The sequence below is a fragment of the Cetorhinus maximus genome, chromosome 7 (assembly GCF_964194155.1).
Source record: "Cetorhinus maximus chromosome 7, sCetMax3.hap1.1, whole genome shotgun sequence".
NCBI lineage: Eukaryota > Metazoa > Chordata > Chondrichthyes > Lamniformes > Cetorhinidae > Cetorhinus > Cetorhinus maximus.
Genome location: NC_135885.1, coordinates 46,827,955 through 46,850,723, shown reverse-complemented (window position 1 = coordinate 46,850,723; position 22,769 = coordinate 46,827,955). Strand labels below are relative to the sequence as shown.

Here is a 22,769-nt window from a genome sequence, read left to right as displayed (position 1 = left end):
CATTGCACAATTAATGACAGATGCAATGAAGACAGAGTCCATGGATTTCTCAACAACTAACCCAGGCGTCAGTAAACACTGTGAGTCAATCGATCTCACTGAAACTCTGGGCGGAATTTTCTGTGCACGCTGGTGTCGGGCATCATGGCGGGCGTGAGTGGACAATATGCCAGAAGACCAAAAATTGGCATCACAACATTGTGAAACCAGTTTGCAATCATCCGCTCTGCCTGTCAATGGCAGGCTGTGTTTCCTACCACCGCACGCAGGGAGCTTCATTTTAATACATCTGCATATCATTATAAGCCCAGCTCATTGGAATCATCCGCCCACACTGGATTATCTGGGCCCATTGGCGTCATTGCACGCTGACGTGTTTCACAACTGAACTTAAGCGACATGCACCTGGTGACCTGCACTTCGCCCAGCACTTTCAGACTTGTTTGCCTACCTTGCTTCAGGTCGGGCAGCACTCACAGTCATCAGCACCAGGCTTCACAGACAGCACTACATCACTTTTAGGGGGGCTCATGGGCAGATCTCCATCATCAGGCCAGCCATGAGGTGGGTGGCTTTTTAACAGCTGCAGAGTTAGGTCTTGCTTAGGGAAAGGGGAGAAGTGGCCTCAGGCAAGGGAAGAGGCTGCAGGGCTAGGACATCACTGGGGAAGTGGGGGTATCTCAGGGTGTGTGTGGACACACATGTTGTTATGTGCAAGTGGCCTCAAGAGGGTGAGGGCTGAGGAGGCAGTCTCCAGAGGAGATGAGGCCAGATGGAGATGTGAGGAGAGAGTGTGAGGGGTGATGTCCCTTGAGCTGGCAGTGAGTGAGATGCCAGTGAACGTGTGATAGGCTTGCATGTGTGAGTTTAGAGTGATGAGATGGTTGCCTTACCCTGATGGAACGGATGAGATCATTCATCCTCTTTCTGCACTGGATGGTGAGTCTCTTCTGTGTAGCATTGGCACTGATCGCTACTGCCACTGCCTCCAAGGCTGGAGGTAGTGACACTGATGGGCCTCATCCTGCCAGAGCGGGAGTAGAGGACATCCTGGTGGGCTGCATCACTGTCCAGGAGACATCCCAGGGATGTGTCACTAAACTGGGGGACTGCAGCCTTCTTGCCTTTCGGGGCCACTTCTTCTGTGCAGCAGTCCTGGGCTGGAAGCACTGAGAGGTGTGCATGTGGCTGCACTTTAAATATGGTGCCCGGTGTGAGGAAGCAGGGAGGTGGTGGCATGGCGGGTGAATCAGAGGCTGACCACCAGTGAAACAGCACGTTTCCCAGGAATGCATGGTGAATGAGGCAGGATTGGGATGATACAGTGCGAAAACCCACCATTGTGGCCAGCGAGTAAAACGTCCTTCTTCCTGCCCTCTAATGCACTTAGTGTAAACCTGGGGTGATTCTGCCCTCTGTCTCTCCCTCAAGGGGAATTCCAGTTTCAACTTTGGAGATCTAACCTGAGAATTCTCTCCAAAAGTCACTCCAACTCGGATGGCATCAAAGACAGACAACCTCACAGGGTTTCAATCTCATCTCCTGAGATTGCGTACTTCGGATTCCTGAGTATACACTCAAACAATAACTCACAAGCGCAGCTTCAGCCCTTTGGCCACACCAAGCAGAACACTCTTGCTCCAAAGCCCCAATAGCCCCTAGCACAGAGTCACCAATCTTCGCTGCCTTCTTCAAATAAAACCTGCTCCCCGCAACCCTTTTCCCGTTTGGGGCCTCTTTCTCTGCTCCTCTTTTTTTTTTTACTGAACTGGGACGTTTTCCTGTCCTTGTCCCCTCTCTGGGACTGTTCCTTTTGGGACCTCTCCCTGTCCCCAGCTTGGGACACGAGTCTTCCATGGCACTCCGCTGCCAGTCACCTGCCCTGGGTTTTTGCGCTGTTTTCCTTCCTGCACAGGCGCGCTTGGCCCACAGAACCTAAAAATGCCAATTGGCGCATGTGCAGCCTGTTCCCGGCCTACACATGCACAAAAGCTACGAGGTCGGTCGGGGGTTGAAGTTCCTGGCCTCCGTTCTCAACACCAAGGTAAGTTTGACTTTACACTACATAATTCGATGTAAAGAAAATTGTTTCATGTTTCATATCCCTTACAACCAGCAGCCAGATACGATTTTCTAAAGTGACTTTTTACCAATGAAATATTCGCTGGAAACTACCGCTTGTGAAAAAGATGAGCACAAATATAAATTAGCTGGGGTTAATGGCCCATTTTTATGTTGTACACTCTATGTAAAAAATGTATTTCATGTTTCACATCCCTTACAGCTAGAAGACAAATGAGATCTTAGAAGTGACATTTTCCAATGAAATATTCACTAAGAATTTCCTCAGGATTTTTTCAGCTCAACTGCTGTACCTTTGGCAGAAGTTTTGCAGAAAGTCCCAGTTACATGTGCATACAGGGGTTGCACGGATACACGTGGGACAATGCACTGCATACTGAAGAAAATCTTTAGGATGAAATTGAAGAAAAAGTACAACATCTGCTGTTAACATTGTTTGCCCCATGGCACAATTTGTGACATAAAAATATTTCTGTGGAATAAATAATTTCTCATTTACCCTGTTACTTTATTTTAATGAGTGTATTAATTTTCTTACATGGTAGAAGACTTACAGTTAATCAAAATTTAACAACTGGAATAATTTGTCACATCAATGGCAACATATATCAAGAGGAATTTGCACAAAAATGAGCTCTTTTGTTTGAAATAAGGATAATATTATGTAAGATAGCATTTTCCATTAAATTTGTAATTGGGTTTTAAAATCACTCCATTTCTGTACAGTGCAGAAAACGGAAGAATTCAATCAGATTTGGAATTATATTGAAAGCTATGCATTACTGACTGAAATACGTTTAACAACTTTGATTTCTATATAGTCTCATAAGGAGACTGGCTAGTCTGGCTGATATTTTGCTAATAGCATATTGATTATTTGAATAAATAATCACAAAAATAATCACAGAACTGATTGGGAAATCAAAGTCAAGGTTTAAATTTCAACTCCTCTACATGTCAGCTTGCATGTCTGCTTTGGTACATTTTCGACATGGAAGGCAGACTAATGCTGTTAATTTATTATGTAATTTCAAACAACATTAAAATGTCAATATTAGTTTTAAAATATGAACTTATAAATAAACAATTAATTATATCTAGCAGTCATAATGAGCCATTCAATAGTAATTATTAGCAGACTAAAACAAGGAAATTTGTTAAATATGCTTATAAAAGTGAACCAAAAGAGGTCCTCCTTTTGTCAGCAAAGACAAAAAGAAGCAAAGGACCAAGGAGGTGAAATGTTTGCCATGTTCCCTGCCTGTCCAATGAGTATTCTCATTTTAGTTTACCTACAGGGGTAATTGATTGTTAGTGGATAGGAGGAAAGAATACAGTGTTTGAGGAGAAAAATGTTGATGGAAGAAAAACTGAATCCAGTTTGATTAGAGCTAAGGATCGTGGTTGTTTAGGTGGCAGTGAAAGAGAGCATTATGATACATTGAAGCTTGGCGGGGAGAATCGTAGTTACACAGGATAGAGGCTGCTGTGGGCTGCTGAAACAGGAAGGGGAATTTTAACTTAAAAGCAAAATACTGTGGATGCTGGAAATCTGGAATAAAAACAGAACATGCTGGAAACACTCGAAAGGTCAGGCAGCATCTGTGGAGAGAGAAATAGATTTAACGTTTCAGGTCGATGACCTTTTGTCAGGATTGGGTATAGTCAGAAATTTTAAGTAAGGGAAAGGGGAGAAAGTGGGAAAAGGAACAAAAGAGAAGGCCTGTGAAAATGCAGAAGACAAGAGAGATCAGATGACAAAAAGCAAGGCCAAAGAGAGTGGTAACAGGACAAGTAAAGAAACAAAAGATGTGTCTAGAGGAGGTGTGAATGGCAGAAGGATGAACAGCTGTCACCCAAAAACAAAGAGAGAGAAAAACAAGAGAGTAAAGCCAAAAGCTGCAAAGAAAAAGGAAACAGAATGGAGGTGGAGGCTACAATATACATTTGTTGAACTCAATGGTGAATGCCTGAAAGTCGAAAAGTGCCTGATCGAAAGATGAGCTTGGAGAGTGGAAATTGGAAGCTAAGTCAATAATTTTCCAGTTCAAGAGCAGGAAACGGCACCAATACAATCATCAATGTACTGGCAAAAGAGGTGAGGGAGGAGACCTGAGAAGGACTGGAACAAGGAATGTCCCATACACCCATAAAAAAGCAGACAAAGCTACCCATAGCAACACCTTATTTGGAGGAAGTGAGTGAACTTGAAGGAGAAGTTGTTCAATGTGTGAACATGTTCAGCCAGAAGGAGGAGGGTGGTGGTGGATGGAGACTCTGTTACAATCTCTGCAGAGATTGATAACTTTTACAAAGAAATTCAAACTTCCAGTTAATAGCTGAGAGGCTGATATGACAAGATATCACATTTTAAGACTTCAGCAAATAACAAAAGATGAAAAGCACTATTGACTAAACACTATTTTTGTAGGCAACTTATACTTTAAACCACAAAACAGAACATTCCCTTATTTCTTTTAGAATAACAGAAAACACGCTTCACAGATACACTTTACATTGTCCTTTAAGTAGACACTCAATTCTCTCAAAACCTATCCAAGGTGATTTCTAGCTCATGAGTATTTATTTCTATGGGGAGAGAAGTGGTGTAGTTGTAATATCACTAGATGAGTAATACAGAGGCCCAGGCTAATGTTCTCTGGACATGGGTGCATCACATCAGCTAGTGAAATAAAATTAAATTAATAAATTTAGAATTGAAAGCTCCTGTCAGTAATGGTGACCATCAACCATTGTGGATTGTCATAAAAACTCACTGGTTCACTAATGCCCCTTTAGGGAAGGAAGTCTGCCATCCTTACCTGGTCTGGCCTACATGTAACTCCAGACCCACAGCAATGTGATTGACTCTGCAATGCCCTCTGATATGGTCTAGCAAGCTACTCAGATGTACCAAACTGCAACAAAAAAGTCAATAAGGAATGAAACTGGACAGACCACCTGGCATTGACCTAGGCACTAGAAACAACAATGGCACACCCAGCCCTGTCAAACCTGCAAAGCTCTCCTTACTAACATCAGGGGGCTTGAGCCAAAATTGGGAGAGCTGTCTCATAGACTAGTCAAGCAACAGCCTGACATAATCATACTCGCCGAATCATACCTTACAGACAATGTCCCAATACTACCATCACCATCCCTGGGTATGTCCTGTTTCACTGGCAGGATAGTCCACCAGGTGGCGGCACAGTGGTATAGTCAGGAGGGCATTGCCCTGGGAGTCCTCAACATTGACTCTGGAGCCCATGAACCCATGGGGCAGAATTTTGCCCTTGATGGGCGGGCAGCTGATCACAGCCGCCAAAACGGGCCCCACCGCCATTTTAAGTGGACGGGCCAATTAAGGCCCACCCAGTGGGCCACCCGACGGGAAGCTCTATGCACTTCCTGTGCGGGGGGGGATTCCCCAACTGTCATGCGCGTCAACCCTGGTTTAATGAAGAGTGCAGGAGGGTATGCCAGGGGCAGCACCAGGCATGTGCTAAAAATGAGCTGTCAACCAGGTGAAGCTACAACACAGTACAACTTGCAAGCCAAACATCAGAGACAGCAGGCGATAGACAGAGCTAACGGATCCCATAAGCAAAGGATCACATCAATGCTTTGCAGTCCTGCTACATCTAGTCGTGAATGGTGGTGGACAATTAAACAATTAACTGGAGGAGGAGAAGGCTCCACAAATATCCCCATTCTCAATGATGGGGGAGCCCAGCACATCAGTGCAAAAGACAAGGCTGAAGCATTTGCAACAATCTCCAGCCAGAAGTGCCAAGTGGATGATCCATCTCAGCCTGAGTTCCCCAGCATCACAGATGCCAGTCTCCAGCCATTTCGATTCACTCCATGTGATATCAAGAAACGGCTGATAAGGCACTGGATACTGCAAAGGCTATGGGCCCTGACAACATTATAGCAATAGTACTGAAGACTTGTCCTGAACTAGCCAAGCCCTTAGCTAAGCTGTTCCAGTAAAGCTACTATAGTGGCATCTAACCGGCTATGTGAAAAATTGCCCTGTCCACAAAAAGCTGGAAAAGCCAACCTGCCAGTTACCAGACCATCAGCCTACTCTCGATCATCAGCAAAGTCATGGAAAGTGCCATCGGCAGTGCTATGGAGTGGCACTTACTCAACAATAACCTGCACAATAACATTCAGTTTGGGCTCCGCCAGGACAACTTTGCTCCTCACCTCATTACAGCCTTGGTCAAAACATGGACAGAAGAGCTGAACTCCAGAGTGATGTGAGAGTGACTATGTTTGGTATTAAGGAAGCATTTGACCAAGTGTGGCACCAAAGAGCCCTAGCAAAACTGAAGTCAATTGGAATAAAGGGGAAAACTCTCCACTGGTTGGAGCCATATTAAGCACAAAGGAAGATAGTTGTAGTTGGTGGAGGTCAATCAGCTCAGTCCCGGGACATCACTGCAGGAGTTCCTCAGGGCAGTGTCCCAGACCCAAACATCTTCAGCTGCTTCATCAATAACCTTCCTTTCATCATAAAGTCAGAAGTGGGGAATGTCCACTGATGATTGCACAATGTTCGGCACCATTCATGATTCCTCAGATACTGAAGCACTCCTTGTCCATATGCAACAAGACCTGAACAACATTCAGGCTCGGGCTGGTAAGTGACAGGTAAAAATCACACCACACAAGTGCCAGGCAATGGCCATCTCCGGCAAGAAAGAATCTAACCATTGCCCCTTGACATTCAATGGCACTACCATCACTGAATCCCCCACTATCAACATCCTGGGGGTTACCATTGACAAGAAACTGAATTGGACTAGCCATATAAATACTGTGGCTACAGGAGCAGGTCAGAGGCTGGGAATTCTGTGGCGAGCAACTCGCTTCCTGACTCCCCAAAGCATGTCCACCATCTACAAGGCACAAGTCAGGAGTGTGATGGAATACTCTTCACTTGCTTGGATGTGTGCAGCACCAACAACACTCAAGAAGCTTGACATCATTTTGGACAAAGCAAATGCTTGATTGGCACTCCATCCACCGCCTTGAACATTCACTCCGTCCACCACCAACAGACAGTGGAAGCAATGTTTTCCACCTACAAGATGTACTGCAATAACTCACAAGGCTCCTTCTACAGCACCTTCCAAACCCACGCCCTCTACCACCTAGAAGGCAAGGATAGCAGATGCATGGGTACACCACTACCACCTGCAAGTTCCCTCCAAACCACATACAATCTTGACTTGGAACTATATCACTATTCCTTCATTGTTATCGGGTTAAAATCCTGGAACTCCCTTCTTAACAGCACTGTGGGTGTACCTACACCACCAAATGGACTACAGCAGTTCAAGAACACAGCTCACCACCACCATCTCAGGGGCAATTAAGGATGGGAAACAAATGTTGGCCTAGCCAGTCATGCCCACATTCTGTGAAAGAATAATTTTTAAAAAGCATCTATTTTTTTCCTTTCTCAGCCTGGGAACTTTTAATCTCAGGACTGCCTTTTAGAATGAGGTTTTTTACTCTGGAGATACTCCCTGTAGCACAAGCTAAGCAAATCTTCCAGCCTCATTTTACTTCCTCATGAATCCGGTCTTTTCAATCCAAGGGTTACTCACATTCCTGCATGGCTAACCACAGCGTCTTGCTGCCTATAACTGCCCTCCCTTGCCTGGACCCTGTCAGACTAACCTTGTCTGTCAATTTTCATGGATATATTAGGCCCTTCTCCTCTCAGAGCCCATCTCCCTGGCAACATGAATCACATGGGCCTTGTATCCAGGTAGGAATGCTCATTAGCTACCCTCGAGACCCCAACTTTCTTTTATCTTGCAAGTAAATGAACAGTTTAAAGGACAACTGTTTACTACCTAACATTATCTTTTAATTTTTTTTTGGAATTTTAGAGTCTCACAGCCAATCCACTGTGAGCACACTGGCTGCTGCCAATGCCTCCAAGTATAAACAGCTTGCGCCTTCTTCCCAGTAAAACAGTCTAGGCCACCTTTAATCTCTAACAATAGAACCACCCAGATTTGCTCTCAGGAAGACTTCAGAACAGGTCACATGACCCCCATCATTATACCCTAAATTAAAGACACAGTCCTAAAACACATCAATCTTGTAAACCTTGTAATTGTAACAGCTGGTTGGGCTTCTGTTCAAGGAAGAAGTGGAGAGACCTTAAACCATCCTGATTGAAGTGGGGGGGTGCGGTGTGGGATGGTGGTGTAGACGGATTGGACGTCCATGATGAAAAGGCAATGATTAGGGCAAGGAACCTGGGAACTGTTAAAATAAAGTATGCCATCGGGGGAGTCATGGATGTAGGTGCGAAGAGACTGGACAAGTGAAGAAAAAATAGAGTTGAAGTAGGAAGAAATCGGTTTATTTAGACAGGAAAAGGCTGAAATGATAGGTCTACCAGAGCAGGCTTGTCTGTGGATCTTTGGAAGGAGGTGGTAGAAGTGGGCTGTTTGGGGTTGGGAGACTATTAGGGTAGAAGTCATGGAGGGAAGATCTCCAGAGGAGATGAGGTCAGTGACAGTCCTGGAAGCAATGGCTTGATTTTAAGTAGTGAGGTTGTGGTACAGTGGGAATGTCGGTTTTGCCGTTACTCAGCCCAGTGTTTCACGTGCACCCTCCTGCCAACCCTCTCAGGAATGTACACAGATGGGGGAAATCAGCCACAGCCATCAGAGTTTGCATCACCTTAGAAGATAGGTTTCAGCTTCCCTGAAACGAGGACCATTCTGTCCCAAGAGATTCTTGCTGTAATGAAGCAGCCCATCACCTCAAGAGCTCCTGTCACTGTGGGAGCGCTGAGGAGAAATTTAAGGTCTCCCATGGTGGTAGGAACACACAGCTGTTTATGTTGACTAAAGAATTGTTATTGTTGCTAATTTGTGCATAAAAGCCTAAGGGAAACAGATACATAATATTTCTAAACTTACAGCAATTGTTATTGGACAGTGGGAGAGAAATGTCAGTTATGAATGATTAGATGTATATTAAAACAAGAAACATAAAATCAGGGATGATGTAGCAGTAAGAAAACCAATGATTCAGCTGAATGTGTCCCTTATGAGATGTGCTCACATTTATGTGGCATCCTGTAAAGGTTGCTGTTGTGCACATTTTCTCTAGAGTAAGGGATTAACTGCTTGCTTTCCCTGCTGGCTTTCGTTACCTTCCACTTTGTTTCCCTCATGACCGAGGTACACTGGAATGCCCCAAGGAAAGGTTAAGTCTCCTGTGGAGAAAGGGCAGCAGAGGCTCAAAATGAAGAGGAGAGCAGCAGAAAGGTTTGGCACATTCAAAAAATTCTTCCTGTCTATTAGCTTTTAATTAACACCAGTTCTGTCCGGCTGCTGCCACCTACCACAGCAGTCTGTAGGTGGTAGAGTCGGGAAAAACAACATTGTACCTTAGGTAAAAGCAAAATACTGCGGATGCTGGAAATCTGAAATAAAAACAGAAAATGCTGGAAAATGCTCAGCAGGTTTGTGGAGAGGGGAAATGGAGTTCACGATTTGAGTCTATATGATTCTTCTTCAGAGCTAACGAGAAGTAGAAATGTGATTGATTTTATACTGTTTAAGAGGGGGTGGAGCAGGTGGAATGACATAGAAGGTCAGGGATAGGTGACAGCTAAGGAGAGATTGACAAAGATGCCATGGACACAAGGCAAAGGGAGTGTTAATGGTAGTGGTGGAGAAGGTGCTGAGAGTGGCATAAAGGAAAGGTAGCAGAGGGTGTTAATAGCAGACAGTAGTTGACAGGGGCCTCAACCCTGTCCGACCCATCTCCCGCACCTCTGCCCTCACACCTTACCCTCCCTCCCAGAACCATGCTAGGATCCCCTTTGTCCTCAATTTTCACCCCAACTCTGCATTCAAAGGATCATCCTCCGCCATTTCCGCCAGCTCCAGCATGCTGCTGCCACCATGCACATCTTCCCCTCACCCCTGCTGTCAGCATTCTGTAGGGACCATTCCCTCCGTGACACCCTGGCTCACTCTTCTATCACCCCCAACTCCTCATCCCCTTCCCATGGCACCTTCCCATGCAATTGCAGAAGGTGCAACACCTGTCCCTTTACCTCCCCCCTCCTCACTGCCCAAGGGCCCAAACAATTTGGTCCTTCAATTTGGTCTATTGTATTCGCTGCTCTCAATGCCGTCTCCTCTACGTTGGGGAGGCTAAACACAGACTGGGTGACTGATTTGCGGAACACCTTCAACCTGCCCACAAGCATGACCCAGACCATCCTGTCGCTTGCTGTTTCAACACCCCATCTTGCTCTCATGCCCACATGTCCATCCTTGGCTTGCTACAATGTTCCAGTGAAGCCCAATGTAAACTGGAGGAACCTCATCTTCTGATTAGGCACTTTACAGGTTTCTGGACTTTACATTGAGTTCAACAACTTCAGACCATGAACTCTCTCTTCCATCTTGACCCCTCTATAAATCCAACTTCTATTATTTATTATTATTTATTTATTTTTTTAAATTTGTTCTATTTTATCCTTTTTCCCCAAACCCCTGCAACCCCCTTCCCCCCACAGGGCCATCTGTCACTTATTTTTATATTTTGCTTTCACAGAGTGTTGACCCTTGTTCTGCTATTACCACCCTCTGTTATCTTTATGCCACTTTCAGCACCTTCTTTACTCTTCAACACTACCATTAACACTCCCTTTGTCTTGTGTCCATGATATCTTTGTCAATCTCTCCTTAGCCGTCACCTATCCCTGACCTTCTATCTTGTTCCACCTGCTCCACCCAATCTTAAACAGTACAAAATCCATCAAATTCCCACTCCTCTTTAGCTCTGAAGAAGTCATACAGACTTGAAACATTAACTCTATTTCTCTCTCCACAGATGCTGCCAGACCTGTTGAGTTTTTCCGCCATTTTCTGTTTTTATTTATGATTGTACCTTAGGAGTTTATTTAATTCTTGTTTGCTTCTGGTTGCTGAGATAGTGGTGGACACTGGGGGCTGATCACTGTTGGACATGGTCAATCAACCTGAATCGTATAAGCCATAACTGGCTGATGGATCAACAGGCTGCCCAGGTATAAGAGGAGAGATAGAGCTGTAGGCTGTCGACAGTAAGTAAGCAAAAATGAACTATGTCCCACTCCAGGTATCTTCTTATCATCTGCAAGGAATGACTGCAAAAACTATGTGATGCTAACATGAGTGATTAAGGTATACTGTTAGTGATGAGCATAACAAATATAAGTAGAGGGATCAAATAACCATGGTGTAGAATGGATGTCTGTTAAAATTTGGATAATCTTTGTGAAGGTCTCAGGCAGTTAACTCATGGTGTGATTGTAGTTAATCATGAGGGGGTTGACCAGGTTAGAAATCCAAATGTGTACGTATCAGTGAGATGTACATTTGAAGCTGTATAAAGCGGTAGGGGAGAGGGGGGTCCAAGGCTAGTAGAGACAGAAATCCAGGGCCACCCTTGCACCTATATTATATAAGCTATTCTGTGTAGTCAATTGTCTTGTGCTTATTCAAAGTGAGAGCCACTGAGGACAAGAGGTAGACTCAACACTCCCATGGAAAACTATGATGACATGTAGGCTGGCAGATATTGAACCATTCGAGGCTAACACTTGGTACATCACTAGCATCGGTCAATTAATTGTGCACAGACGAATGAATCAAGTCGCAGATTATTTGCTGGCTACAGGAAACCTATTCATCCTTTTCCCCATATACAACTGACAGCGGCATGACAGGATAAAGCAATTTTACAGAGTGGAAGCACTCCCAAGGTGTAGGAGATCACAGCCTACATCTGCACACATGCTCAATCAATCAATTCTATCGCCTGTGTCAACAGGAAAGAATTCCACTCTAATGTCCATATTATAGGATAAGAGTCTGGCACATATAGGGTTAATGTGGGCCTGAGTATAGTACTGCCCACACAGTGATGTAAGAGAGCACATGATCCACACCCAGGGTCAATCTAAAGTTGGACAAAGCTGTTTGTGCCAGCAAGCATAGAGACAACTCCGAGCATGTACCCTTTATCGTACATTTGTAAAAAGTTCTGAGCCAATAAAGGCTTACCATTATAAAAACAGAAAGTGTTGGAAAAACTCAGCAGGACTGGCAGCATCTGCAGAGAGAGAAACAGATTTAATATTTCAAGTCCAGTATGACTCTGCAGAGGGAAGAAGACTTGCCAGACCTGCTGAGTTTTTCCAGCATTTTCTGTTTTTGTTTCAGATCCCCAGCATCCTCGGTATTTTATTTTTAAGACTTACAGTTAACTTGTGTGTGACTACAAAGACTCCTTCAGACCTGCCAAACTGAAATCAATACCCTGCAACACATATGTTACAGCTACACAGCATCGTGTGAGAGGATGCTCGCTTTCCTAGCAGCTGCCACGGATCCAGAATCTTCAGGCAGTCTATCATGTAAGCACTCATTCAGCCAGGAAGGCAACTTTCTGGCGGCTCTGAGGAGGTCAAGGTTGTCCTCCAAAACCAGTCACTGACACCGGTGCGCTTTCTCAGGACATCAGCTGCACCATTGGAATGAAGTCAGCTCCATTACTCACTCCGAATTTTAATAAAGGGCAAATCACAAATGAAGGGCGCAAGCCTGCATTTGCTGAAGTGTGTGAGTGGTGACGAACACATTGATAACATCGGTCAGCTGCTGTTGGCTTTCAGCGAGTACTTTCTGAAAGAGAAGATTAGCAGTCACCGTCATGGTAACTTAATTGAGGGACTGCCGACGGGGAGCTGTGAGGAGACGAGTGAGACGCATTGTAAAGCTATTTTAGGACTCAAACAATTGAACATCACACCCCAAAAGTAGAATTTTAAAGGCAAAAATGAGGTAATATTAACCAGAACGACGTTAATGCCTGACATTTGTGAGCGTGCTCCTGGCTGGGTGCTTCCACTGTCTTTCCCAGGCTTTCCTTCAGATGCCGCTACATAGAGGCTGAAAAACAAATGTAAAAAGCGGCGTCTCCAGCAGCCGGTGTGGGAGGGCAGTGCATTCAGGGAGCTACACTTGCAATGCCGATGTGATCTCGGGTCTTCAGCTGGAGGCTCGGCAATGAACTACAAAGCCCAGAGTGCATGGTGAGCGCAGGCGCTGCCAAGCCTGGAGTGGGGAGCCTTCCCCCCCGAGTGAGCTGCTTTACCGGTTGGATCATATGGTGCTGTGCCAATAATGTGATTCAATGTTTCGCCCTAGAGCAAAGGAATGAGAGCTTGTTGCTGCTCTATGTCATAAACTGGATTTTCAAGGATTTAATCACACACAAAAAAAACTAGAGATTTTTTATTTAAATTGTGATGCCACGTGTAGAAGAAGTCTGTCTGTTTTAAATGTTTTTAAGAGCTGATTGGCAAATGTAATTTGAGAAGGATGCGTGAATATTGCGGAGTATTAATCTTGGCATGGTTGGACAGAAATGAACGTATCTGCCGCTAGGTAGGCCGGGTGTTACCATGTAAAGGCGTGGTGTGATGATGAAAATGAACTTGTCAGAATTTGTTACTGTATAACACTGTTGCGGAGCACCCTGTTATTGCTGGCTTATCCCGTAATAGCTGAGGGACTCGATTCTCGCAGGTGACTAGAAGGGTTCAGGTAAGGTTTTATCAGTATTCGCTACGCTGCTTTCTTATTAATTATCCTGGATGAGGGCTCCTGAGTAATAAACAGCCACATTTGTTACCCATCATGTTTTTAAACTATCAAAATTAAAACCAGAAGTATTCTAACATGCTATCAGACATTGCAAGCAGATAAATACAAGATCAAAGTGATCTCCGTGTGTACTATCGCTGCATTTCCAAACAGGGCCATCAGTCGGTAAATAACTCCAGTGATATTTGGGTAACTTTTAATAGTCAGGACTACGATCAAATTCCAAAGCAATAGCCTTTCAGCTTTATAGTTGTGAAAAATTTCAAAATGACCGCACCCGAATCCCATGGGAACCGTAACTTGCTCATGAACCGTTAGCATTGGCTTTTAAAGAGAAAAGCTCGACTTCACGTGTTGGGAAATACTGCACAAATATCTTTGCTAGGAAGTGACTGCACTGTGTCGCCCGCACTTCTTTTATTGCAAGTTTTCGAGCCAATGTAGACACGGCGGTTGGGGATAGTGGCTGGTGCTGAAGGAACCAGCATTCACAGGGAGGCTGTAATGTCGTTTTCCTATCTCTGTTCATTTATAACGCCAAGCAGAATTTGGAGTCAATCCATTCTCAGTGGAACGCTACTCGGTACCTGTTCAGCATGCGGGGGGAAAAAAGGGAGACAGAAACCAAACACAATCGCTGCACCCGATAGTGTGTATCTGTATCCAGAAACTAAAATCTCACCCGCACCCAGGGGTTTGTACACCCGATGTGTGAAGTAACTACTGATATTTGTTTAGTTTGCTGTGTGATGCGTTCAAACGCTGCCACATCCCAACAAACAACAAAGTTAAGGAGCAATCTATTATTCGTGCTACTAGCATAATGACGAACCGTGTGGGATTGGAGCAAGATTAAACGTTGTGAAATAGTGAGAAGCTACCAGTCCGTGTTTAGACGCATATTCCAGGCTCCGACTCTGACTCTCAATAAAATACATTTAACAGATGCAACAAATCTTGTCGTGACACTTCGTAAATCAGCCAAAATATTGATTTGTTGGCAATACCAGTAGTGCCCTGATATTCTTTATCGTTATATTGGATTCCCTTCATAAGTTAAAAATAACATTTCTAGCCTGCTTTACGTTTTTGCTGTGTTTGTTGAAATAACTTTGGGTTCAAGCTTGGGAAGCTTTGCTCCGTGGCTGCTGTGCTCGGCAGGGAAATGCCTTTGTTGGTGGGACCCAGGGCAGTGCAGGTCCGTGAGCCTGTGATAAAGCTCAGTTTCCTTTTTATCCAGCTCTTAGCTGGCAGCTGCAGCGAATGGCCTGTTTAACCCTTGACTGAATGTCATTCATTTGATTTGTTTTGAACGCTGTTCCATGCAGCAGTAATGCGATTGTCTTCAGGTACTTTTAAAGGATCATCATTTTAGATTGTATCTGAACCAAACTATTTTTTCAGTTTAATACAACTGTAGGCAACGTGACATAAAAGCGGTTCGTAACAATATGGAAAGGCGGTTTACAATAACCACTCCTGCCATTTAATGAAGTGTTGAGCATACCTGTGCCGGTACGGTTGTAACCTGCACCAGGCAGATCTTGATGTTTCAGCACCATGGCTACTCTTTCACATTGACACCGGCACAGGGATACGCCAGCAGATCTTTAGGTTTCAGTACCATCACTGACTCTTTCACATCGAATCCTCGAGGGCCACATGAGCTCACTGGCACCTTTAGGTGTCCTTCATTCTCATGCGGACAGGGCATTTAGTAAGCGAGGCTTCCCCAGCGCCGAAACTATATGGAGAGCGGCTGGTTTAAACCACCGATCCAGAGTTGGCCCCAGACTGACAGTGCTCCCAAGCTGTCTCTCCTACCTCAACTTTCCTCGCTTTAGTTGATAACAATATTTTGCACTGTCAGGTAAATATTCAGGAAGAATTGGGCATTGCTTTTAACTAGCACACGGAACGCACCCAAATCAGGGATAGACATGCGTTTCCACATGTATCACTGTGACTGTATCACAGAATCACAGAATGGTTCCAGCACAGAAGGAGGTAATTCGGCCCGTTGTGTCCGTACTGCTTCTCTGCAAGAGCAATTCGCTAGTGCCTGCTTCCTCCCGCAGCCTTTCCTGTTCAGACAATGTTCCAATTCGCTTTAACAGGATAATTGAATCTATCTGTACCGCACACTCAGGCAGTGCAGTCCGGATCCTACCGTTGGCTGCATAAAAAAGTTCTTCCTCATGTCTCTGTTGTTTCTTTTGCCAATCACTTTAAATGGTGTCCTCTGGTTCTCCATTCTTTCACCGATAGGAGCAGTTTCTCCCTATCCACCACATTGTAGAGGTATTCAAAATCCGAGCGGTCTAGGCAGAAGAGAGAGCGCGAGAACCTGTTCCCATTGATGAAGGATAGAGAATGAGAGGACACTGATTTGAGGTAATTGATAAAAGAAGCAAAGACAACATGAGGATTTTTTAAATGCAGCCAGTGGTTAGGATCTGGAATGCACTACCTCAGAGTGTGGTGGAGGCAGATTCAATCAGGGCTTTCAAAAGAGAATGGGAGCATTATCGGAAGAGGAACAGGAAAGATTGTTAGGGCTACAGGGAAAAGGTAGGGAGTGAGACTAGGTGAACTGCTCTTGCAGAGAGCCTGTATAGGCACAACGGGGAAAATGACCTTCTCTGTGCTGTAACAAATCTATGAATCTATGACTTCTCGGCATTAAATTTCATCTGCCACTTGTCCACCCATTCCATCAGCCTATCCATGTCCTTTGGAAGATTAACACTATCCACCTTACAATTCATAATATTTCCAAGTTTCGTATCATCCTGAAATTTTGAACTTGTGCCCCATACACCAGAGCCTAGGCCATTAAAATATATCAAGAGGAGCAGGGGTTATGACACCAACCCTGGGGAACTCCACTATAAACCTTCTTCACATTAAAAAAACAACCATTCACCACCACTCTCTGTTTCCTGTCACAAAGCCAATTTTCTATCCACATTACCATTGTCCATTTTAATCCATGGGCTATAACTTTGCTCATAAATCTGTTGTGCAGTACTTTATCAAGTAGTTTTCGGAAGTCCTTGTACATCACATCAACCACATTACCCTGGTCTATGATCTCTGTTATGTTACGATGCCCATAGATACTGGTAACTTTTTTTTTTAAAAATTGAATTTCCAAGGACTAACTAGAAGGGTCACATGACACTTTAAGACTCACTGTAACAAACAAACTAAAAGCAATATTGACTAAACATTACTTAGTAGGCAACTTCTACCTTAAACTGCAAAAAAAAACTTCCTCGTTTAACATTTTATAATGACCAAAAATTCCATGCCACCTTTATACTTTACATTGTCCCTTAAGTGGACACCTCCTCCTTGAACCAGCCCTAAGTTATTCTCAGCTCCTACTTCTTTTTTCCCTTTCCCAGTTGGGTAACTTCTAATCCCAGACTGACTCTCACAGTGAAGGTTATACTGAAGATTCCTTCTCTCTAACCCAAGCTAATGAATCTTCCAGCCTCCATTGGACCCTCACAAACTCGATCTCTTCAATCTGAGTACTAATACCCACCTGCTTTCTGTGTGGTGAACAATAGGGCCAGCATTTTCACTGCTTCAGGTGCAGGACCAGCTGTATTGATCTCCTGCTCACTCTCTCTCTCTCTCTCTCTCTCTCTCAGATTCTTGCAGACTCACTTGGGTCTGTGAAGTTCAGTGATAACGTAGGAAATCCTGTTACCCAATACTACAATGGTTTGCTATGGACTCTTCCCTTCCCAAAGCCTATCTTCATTGTCATGTTAATCACATGGGCCTTGTATCCAGGAAGAAATGCCAATTAGCTATCTCCTAGATCCCCAACTTCATCCTAACTTGGAATTAAATAGACAGTTTAAAGTATAAGCATTTATAAAAGCTGTCATTCCTAACACCTCACTGTGAAACTTGGAGACCAACAGTCTACACACAGTCTGCACAAATGTGCTTGCCATCAGCCACAGTTGTGAACATCTTGCACCTTCTCAGCAAGACCATTGATTTGGACCCCTGTTGTCCCCATAGTAAACAAACCAACAAACCACCCAGGCTTGCTGTTAGGCAGAACTCAGAGCTTGTCACATGCCTCCCTTCATTCCTCCATTTTACTGTTAAATTAAAGAGACAGCCCTAAAACTTTACAACCTTATAAACTTTATATTTGTAACAGTTAATTTGTCAAAAAAACTCAAGCAAGTTACTTAAATGCAATTTGCCCTTAATAGATCTTTACCGGCTTTCCTTAATTAACCCACATTTGCACAAATGACTATTCATTTTGTCCTAAATTATTGTTTCTAAAAGCTTCCCCATCAGCCAAGTTAAACTGACTGTTAAACTGTACTGGTCGGATACATTTTTTCAATAATTCCATTTGAGAACTTTGCTGGAGAGTGCAGCATTAAAGAAAAAAGACTTCTTTTTCTCCAGTGAAAATGTGAGTTAGTGTGTTTGGACTGTTGTTTCTTTTCATGGTCTAAGCACATATTAGAGAAAGTGCTGGCATTTATATAGTGCCTTTCACAGCCCCGGGACAACCCAAATCACTTCATGGTCAATAAATTACCTCTGACGTGCAGCTACTGTTATGTAGGCAGACGCAGCAGCTAACTTACACACAGCAAAGTAGAGGAATAAGATGAATAGCCAATTAATCTGTCTTTGCATGAGAGATGAATTATCAGAACATTAGGAAATCTCCACTTCTCGCCTTCAAATAGTGGCATGGGCTCTTTTTCCACAATTTAACATCCCGTCCAAAAGACAGCAGCTCCAACTATGCAGCAGTCTTCCAATACTGAACTGAAATAAAATTACATTCCCCATTTACATAAAAACAGAAAATGGCAGCATCTGTGGAGAGAGAAACAGAATTAAGAGTTCTGAAGAAGAGTCATATCGGACTCAAAACATGAACTCTGTTTCTTTTTCCACAGATGCCACCAGACCTATTGGATTTTTCCTGCATTTTCTGTTTTTATTTCAGATTTTCAATATCCACAGTATTTTGCTTTTATTTTGTTGCTTACCGATTTAAATCCTGGAGTGAGATTGCATCTCTTACAGCATTGGAATAACAAAAGTTGGCACTAGCTTTTGAACTTTCTATGATAGATGTCTCCTCCAAGAGTTCTTAGCTTCAGTGATGAAGCAATGAAGTCTTGGTTATGTCTCGAAGACGGTTTCTTTTCCCCAACAATAGATGGATACATGGGCAGGCCTGGAAGGAGGTGATGCAAAGTTTCATCTCCAGCACACAGGAGCAGTTCCCCTAGCCAGAGGGCAAAGGTGAGAATAATGACTTGATATTAGAGAAGATTTACCAGACTAATACCTGGAATGGGTGGGTTGTCTTATGAGAAAAGGTTGGACAGACTAGGCTTGTATCCACTGGAGTTCAGAAGAGTAAGAGGCGACTTGATTGAAACATATAAGATCCTGAGGGGTCTTGACAGGGTGGATGTGGAGAGGATGTTTCCTCTTGTGGAACAACCTCAAACTAGGGGTCACTATTTAAAAATAAAAGGTCACCCATTTAAAACAGAGATGAGGTGAGTTTTTTTCACTCAGAGGGTCGTGAGCCTTTGGAGCTCTCTTTCTGGAAAGGTGGTGGAAGCAGAGTCTTTGAATATTTTTAAGGCAGAGGTGGATAGATTCTTGGTAAGCAAGGGGGTGATAGGTTATCGGCGATAGGTGGGATGTAGATTTCAGGTTACTATCAGATCAGCCATGACCTTATTAAATGGCGGAGCAGGCTCGAGGGGTTGAATGGCCTACTCCTGCTCCTTGTTTGTATGTTTGTATGTCTCTTTTTTACGGTGTGAGATTTTGTCACAACACTTTCCTCCCCTGTTCCACATGTTTCTACTCCAACCACAAAGGGCAAGCGCACCAATTCTCCTCATTCTAATCACACACACACAGACTCACAGACACACACACACACACACACACACACACAAAGACATGCACACACACACACACAGGGAGACTGACAGACAAACAGACACACACGCACACACACAGACACACACAGACAGGCACACGCACACACACAAAGACACACATACACACTTGTGCTGAAGCCCTCAAGCACAAACAGTATTCTGCTTTTTCCTGGTAATAATTAGAAAACGCTTCAAATTACCACTAACTACCCTTACATTTCACATTCAAGTTACTTTTCTGCATATTATCACTTACCATCTTGCTGCTTCTCCCTCTCAGCATGCGCACTATATGGAGCTGCCTCAGATCTGTGCACAATTCTTTAAATGAAGTGCACACTAATTCATACCCACTCTTGCTGCAGAACAAGCTAGTTGATAACACAAGGGAGAGGATCGGGGAGAGGACCAACCTCCGTAAAGCACTCACTTAAGAATGGAAGAGCAAGCCTTGGAGATACTTATGTTAGGCAACAGGAGAAGCATCAAGATAGTGAGACTGGAGGGCAAGTACAGCAAGGTGTCTGCATATTTTCATATATTTTCTCTTTCCTCTAGCGATCACATTTACAGGCAGTGTGGCTGCATGGTTCTACCATTCATTTGCTATTATGTAGCCATCCTATTACTTTCTGACCCATGCCCCTCCTCTTTTGTCAGATTCATCAAATGACTTGGGTCCTGCCCTATGAGAAATGGAGGGGGACCCACCACTGCAAAGATGCAACATCATTCACTCCATCCTTCCCAAGCACCAACATAGATATCAGCATCCTAAGTAGTGTTGGGAGTGAATCAGAGAAATCTGCACAGTGTCAATGACTCAGCACCAGTGAGCAAGAGCTAGCAATAATGGGAAGAACAAACCAGAAAGTGGTCAGTCAAAGGGCAAGCACGGGTCATATATGCTGCTGAAAGGACATAGATACAAACTTCGGTAGGCCAACCCTAAAAGAAAGATTCTCCATGTGTACCAGCAATTGCTTGAAGCATTGAACTGTCTGACCAAGAGCTGCTGTACTTTATTGGATAGGATGAAATCTGCTTCCAGCTCGGGTGCTACTCTGGCGCAAGATTTCAACATAGCACAATGTGCCATAGAGTGTGTGGTCATTTCTATGGATGCTGCAGCTGGGCCCTCTATCCAGGTCCAGAGTTCCAGCTGTGGCTTCAGCTTTAGCATCTTTGATAAAAGCTCAAACAGGTGTGATTGAGGCTGTAGGCTCTATTAGCCCGATTGCCTTTGAAAGGCTAGGGAATGATTTCTCAGTAGTTTCAATCACCTCATAGACCTCCTACGATCTGCTGTCCCACAGGTTATTTGCAATGGTACAAGTGATCATGGTGCAATGGATGTAGCTTTTTTCTCATGATGGCAGCACAGCTGTTTCCTTCAACTAGCATCCACCCTGGTTCCAGGAAGCTAGGTGGGCCAAGGCTACCTTGCCAGCAACAAGGATACTGCAGTTAGCAGCCAGAATCATTGAGGCTAGAGTTGAAGTTGGCATTTGTTGCAAGGGGGGTGGAGCACAAAAGTAGAGAAGTCTTGCTACAATTGTACAGGGTTTTGGTAAGACCATACCTAGAGTACTGTGTATAGTTTTGGTCTCCTTAATCTAGTAAGCATACACTTGCATGAGAAGAAGTTCCGGGAATGTTCATTAGACTTATTCCTGGGATGAAGGGGTTGTCTTATGAGGAAAGGTTGAGCAGGTTAGGCATATACTGTTTGGAGTTGAGAAGAATAAGAGGTGATCTTATTGAAACATAAGATCCTGAGGGGGCTTCACAGGGTAGATGCTAAGAGCATGTTTTGCGTCTTGGGGGAATCTAGAACTAGGGGGCACAGTTTAAAGGAAAGGGTCTTCCATTTAAGATGGAGATGAGGAGGAATTTCTCCTCTCAGAGAGTCATTAGTCTTTGGAAATCTCTTCCACAGAGAGGACTGGGAGCTGGGTTATTGAATATATTCATGGTTGACTTAGACAGATTTTTGATTCTCAAGGGAGCCAAGAGTTATGAGGAGGAGAGGCAGGCAGGAAAGTGGAGCTAGGGCCACAGTCAGATCAGCCAAAATTTTATTGAATGTAGAGCAGGCTCGATGGACTGAATGGCCTACTCCTGCTCCTATTTCTAATGATCTTAATCATGGAGACCACAAGCATTTCAGAGACTCTCATCTGAGCACCACAGCTTTCCACTTTCCCCTTTACGGCTGCTGCATCAGCACCTCATTGTTGTAGCATATTAAGTGAGAAATGACGTAAAAAAGGCACTATGGGTTTATTATTTCTTTTGCCATTTGTTAACACAATTAAATTATAAAACACTCTCACTTGATGTTGTTGCCTGCAGAGTGTCACAGTTGTGGACACAGCAAATCCAGGTGAGATGTATATGAATGATGGTCAGTGGGTGGGAAGCTCTTCACTGGAGGATAAGGCAGCAGTTATCCTCCTTCCTGGGCTCCTCACAAGACTGTGTGCCATCTCTTAAAACTCCAGCTGTTGCTGCTATTGGTCCAGTTTTGCCGCTTGCTGAAACCAATAACGAATGGTCATTAATGCTCACATTTCCCAGGAATGCAAGCAGCTGTCTGTGCTCAGAGAATGATGAAATGGGAAAAATGCAACAGAAAAGCCCAATTTACACCAGAAAACATTTTCAGTAAACTTCCAACAAATCTCTAGAAAGATGCCAGTAATTTGGCTATTTGCAGGTTTGTCCTCCATTAAACCACTGGAAATGTCAGTTTCCAAATCCAATTAGTAACTCCCAGTTGTGTTGGGTGAATACAGGACTGAGCATCCCCCGCGTGGAAATTGACTTTTGGTCATAGGGCCCTGACTTGTCCATTTCAGGAGGCCACTTTGGCTATCTATGTCTCAACTCAGGGGAATCGGCAGTGAGAATGGGGTGTGAGTTCTGTGCTCTAATTTTCATCATGCCCCCATGCATTCCTGTTCAAAAATTAGGTTCGACGTTGGTCACTATATTTTATAAACACTTAAGT

General features: G+C 44.0%; 1 protein-coding gene across 6 annotated transcripts in view; it reads left to right on the top strand.

Moving 5' to 3' along the window:
* Nucleotides 1-13,222: 13,222 nt before the first annotated feature.
* Nucleotides 13,223-22,769, top strand: part of sgcg (sarcoglycan, gamma) — an 827,414-nt gene continuing 817,867 nt past the window's right edge. For 4 of the 6 annotated variants that reach the window (XM_078545436.1, XM_078545435.1, XM_078545429.1 and 1 more), the window contains exon 1: nt 13,224-13,730. The gene's annotated coding sequence lies outside the window, so the exon portion shown is untranslated. Of the gene's footprint in view, nt 13,731-22,769 lie in introns of all 6 variants that reach the window. The other 2 variants (XM_078545431.1, XM_078545427.1) reach the window with 2 other exon arrangements.